Genomic DNA, 5,061 nt, shown 5'->3' with positions numbered 1-5,061 from the left:
TAGTAGGAATAAATGAGCTTACAGGTGTGACTAAAAGTTGTTCGTCATGTATGTGCAGATTTCTACTAGTGAAATCAACCAACCATTGTTTAAATTTATTGTAATGCCCATATGCACATAATTGTGGATGAACTCAGTTTAATCAGGGATGAGCCAGTAAGAGTCAAGATTAATTGCAGAAATCCCTAAGCTATAAGGTGTGACATAGAAGTTTTCTTCAACAAGGTGCGGCATGAGATTAGGTTCACTGTGGAGGATGCAGTTGGTAAAGGCCCAGGGCCTAAAGGGGGTCCTCTTGGTCCAGGGAGAAATGAAGATGGCCAAGGTAAGAGAGATAAGTGGAGGCCTGATGATCCTAGTGGTGGAAAGAAGAATGATAAATTCAATAGAATGGGTAGACTTGATAGGGAGTCCAGTCATGGAGAGAGTCAGGATGCTCCTGATGATACCATTGCAGCTCCTCAATATGAGAGTTCACAGATTGCTCAAAAGGTTCTGCCACTAGCAGTTTATCATCCAAAAGCAGGCCTAGCAGTGCAGATTTCTGGTAGCTTGGAAAAGAGTGAGACAGGTTCTGATAAGATATGGTATGCTACTAGTCAACTTCTGCTTGAGGGAGCAAACACTGAGGAACAAAGGAGAGATAATCAAAGAAAACTAGTAGCTGTAGAGGAAAAGGAGAGTTTGCTATTCAACCAGGATAAGATACCTGCTGGACAGATTGTGATTCATGGAGCTTCAGGCCCTTATCTCATGGATAGAGATAAATGGCCAAATCTGCAGCTGCCTCAGAATATTGACTCACAAAAATCTAACGAGGAGATGTTAGAAGGTAAAGAAATGGTCATTGATCAGAGTCAAGATGATTCTAACCTGAACTTTAATAGTGAAGCTGAGGATAAGAGAAAGCCAAAAGATGGGACAGTGGTTTCTCTCCTGGACTCTGGAAATGAAGAAGAGGTGCTCACACAAGAATTAGAGCTTATGGAATCTGCTTCATTTCAAAGTCTAGGGGACAAGTCTGATGATGAGCATCAGCAGCCGTGGATTAAATCACAGAGGAAAAGATGTTAGAATCGATGGTGTACTTCTCTGTAACCGTAGATCCGGGAAGGCTCCTCGCCTTTCTCTGTTGAGGCGCATCGGCAAGCGTGGACGCCGATGCCGCGGTGTAGTAGACGTCGTAGTGGTGAGGAGGTGAAGTCCAGTGGCCCGGTGTAGACCTGCAGGGGCGACGGCGGTGCGGTGGGACATCCCGTCGCTGGCAGCACTTCTTTAGGATCGGATTAGAGTTTTTTGTGGGTGGGATGGCGGCTCCAGTGAACCTCGTAGCTCGAGCCATGATCCCCACCTCTCTTTTATTTGTGCTGTGCGACAGGGGCCCACCAACCATATTAAGGTTGGGCTCCCCCGATCAGGGAGCAGATACAAGGGCCCAATAGGCCGTTGGGCCTATTGGTGGAAATCAACTAACATTCTCCCCCTTGATCTCATTCCATCTTTCATATTCATATTATTTACTTTTATTCATTCCATTACAGATTAGCTCATAGAGCATGTCTCATCGTCACGGTCCAGTGCCAATAGACTTAACAGCTATAACTCACTGCTCTGTTCTGAAATAGATACTTATATTTGGGCCTTCTTTTGTCCAGGAATTTTATAGGCTTTTCCTTAAACTCATGCTAGCTACATGTTCTCTGAACACCATGTTCTCTGAACACGTTGGGTGGTAAGCCTTTTATAAGCGGATCCGCGAGCATCTTTTCTGTACTTATATGCTCAAGACTTATGACTTGATCCCGGACTTTATCTTTCACAACATAATACTCTATGTCAATGTGTTTGGCAGCACCACTTGACTTATGTTGTGAGTATACTGTACTGCCTAATTATTATCGCAGTATCACTTAAGTGGTCTATAGATGTCGTCAACCACCTTCAAACCGGGTATGAACTTCTTTAGCCAGTTCACCTGCCCGTTGCCTCATAATACGCTACAAACCGTCATACATGTAGACGATGTAGTGATAGTTTGCTTTGAGCTTTTCTATGAAATAACTCTCTTTTGCGAGATGATAGAAAATCCACGTCTGGATATGTATTCACTCTCGCATAATCAGAATCTGAATATCCCACTATATGGAGTGAATCAGATCTTCTATACGTCATCATGAGGCCTTTCGTTCCTTGCAAATAACGCAAGACTTTCTTTATCAATTTCAGTGTTCTATTCTAGAATTGCTCTGGAATCTGCCAAGTAAAACCCGGTAACAAATGCCAAGTCAGGGCGCTTACATACTTGAGCATGTTGCAAGCTTCCGATAGCTGAAGCATATGGAACCACTTTCACTTTATCAATTGAGCTCATATTGGTTCCTAGGGCATTGAAAATCCCTATATCTGTCGCCCTTGACTATAGGAGCAGGTGAGGAACTATATTTGTGCATACTGAATTTCTTTAAGATCTTTTCTATGTATGCCTTTTGTGACAGTCCTAATACATATTTTCTTCTATCTCGGTGAATCTTGATCCCTAGAACAAACGAGTTTCACCAAGATCTTTCATATCAAGTTTTGAGAATAAAACTTCTTTGTCTCCTGTAGTAGACTGACATCACTACCAGCAAGTAAGATATCATCCACATACAGGACATGGAAGATAAACTTCCCATTCTTAAATTGTGTATAGACACAATTGTCCTCTACATTCTCTTTAAACCCAAAATTCTTTATTGTCTGATCAAACTTCAAGTACCACTGTCTTGAAGCTTGTTTTAATCCATAAATAGATTTCTTTATGCGGCATCACATTCGTTCTTTTCCTTCCATAACAAAACCTTTCGGTTGTGCCATGTAAACATTTTCCTCCAAGTCTCCGTTGAGAAATGCCGTCTTTACATCCATCTGATGTAATTCTCAATCGTAATGTGCCACTAATGCCATTATAATTCTGAAGGAAACTTTACATAAGACTGGAGAAAAGGTCTCATTGTAATCAATCCCTTCTCTTTGCATATAGCCTTTTGCTATAAGTCGTGCTTTATATTTCTCTATATTTCCTTGAGAACCAAGTTTTGTTCTATAGACCTATTTACAGCCTACTGTTTTAGCTCCTTTAGGAATTATTTCCAAGTCCTAAACTTTATTGGCATTTATTGATTTCATTTTATCTTCTATGGCCTCAAGCCACTTTGATGAATGATCACTTCTCATGGCTTCTTCAAATGAGGTGGGATCATTCTCCATTTGAAATTCCTTAGTGTTGTACACTTTATAATCAGCAGGAATAGCTGATTTACTAACTCTTTGAGACATTCTAGGGGCCTCCACATTTGGCACATCTTCTGTTTAAGGCTGTTGTTGCTCCCCTTCATGTGTGGCAAAAGGTTCTATAGGATCCTGAAGAACAGGTTCCTCATTTTCATTCATTGTTTCCATAGGCGGAATAACAATAGGTGCTGACACCATAGTATCTTGCACTGTCGGTGCAGCGACAGCATGTAGTGAGAAAATTGGCTCATGAATCATTAGAGTGGGCGCATACACCCACTTCACTTCAAGGTCAATTTCTCGAGCTACCATGCTCCCCCTCATCTTTTCATCCTCTAGGAAACGACGTGTCTCATTTTCATAAACTTTGTATGTCACTCTGGACAGTAGAAACGAAAACCTTTTGACTTTTCTTTGTAGCCAATGAAATGGCAACTTACTATTTTGGGATCTAGTTTCCTAATGTTTGGGTTAAATACTTTAGCCTCAACAGTGCTCCCCCCACACGTAAGTGTTTAGTGAGGGTACTCATCCTGTCCACAACTCATACGGTGTTTTGGGCATCGACTTTCTTGATACTTTATCAAGAATATGAATGGCTGTTTTCAACGCCTCCATCCACAGGCTCAACTGTAAGGTGGAGTAACTTATCATACTGCCCACCATATCCATCAGGGTGCGATTAATTCTTTTAGCTACTCTATTCTGCTAAGGTTCATCCGATATAGAATACTGGGCTACTATGCCATTCTTTTAGGGTATGCCGACCGTAGTACTCCCCCATGGTCAGACCTGACTATCTTAATCTTTAATATCTTAAATTTATCCAATACATCTTTTCTTTCTTTGATTGAATAAATATAGCCATAATAGGAGTAATCATCTGTAAATGTTATGAACGAATCATAACCATCCACACTCTTTACAGGAAAGCTGATCACAGATGTCTGTGTGAATAATCTGTAAAATTCTTGCACTTCGTTTGTCATCTTTCTTTACATACTTTCCTTTTATACATTCTCTGCATTGTTCTTAATCTAAGAGCTCTAATGGAGGAAGAATATCACTCTTAACTAGTCTTTCTATTCTCCCCCTCGAAATATGGCCTGAACGATAGTGCCATAATTTTGACAACGCATCATGAGCTCTCTTATGCCACCATTTCCAGAGTAACACTCTGTCACCAGCTGTTTTATCAGCTGGGTAGCATATGTCTTTAAAGAGCCAGTGAACTGACTCTTTATTCTATCGAGGTACTCGGTGACCGTGTCACACTCTGGGATTAAGCCCACAATTGTAGGTTCAATCATATTTTTTATCACAGCCAAACATTTCTTATTGGCAGTGACACACTTCCTATGCTCAAAAGTCATAGGACTTCTTTTGGGATTTAAAATCCCTCTCTTTAGTTGCCCAAGTGGCATCATTCTCTTTTGTCTCCCTCACTGATGCCATAAACTCAGTGGAACACGGTGAGGTGACTACCCAGTCCACCTTAGACAAGATGAAAACCAGGTCAAAACTTTTCTTAACATAAAAATAACACCATTTGCATGCCTTAATTTCAACGTTGGTCAAAATCAAAACATACAATTATTCTTATACACTAATTCTACATCACCATTGGGCAGAAATAGAATTAATGTATAACTCATTAACTTTCACAAATGTTCTTACACACTAATTCTACATCACCGTTGGACAGAAATAGAATTAATGCATAAATCATTAACTTTGACAACTGTTCTTACACACTAATTCTACATCACCGTTGGGCAGAAGTAGAAT

The sequence above is a fragment of the Miscanthus floridulus genome, chromosome 15 (assembly GCF_019320115.1).
Source record: "Miscanthus floridulus cultivar M001 chromosome 15, ASM1932011v1, whole genome shotgun sequence".
NCBI classification, from domain to species: Eukaryota; Viridiplantae; Streptophyta; class Magnoliopsida; order Poales; family Poaceae; genus Miscanthus; species Miscanthus floridulus.
The sequence above is the reverse complement of the archived record's forward strand: the minus strand, read 5'-3'. Positions refer to the sequence as shown.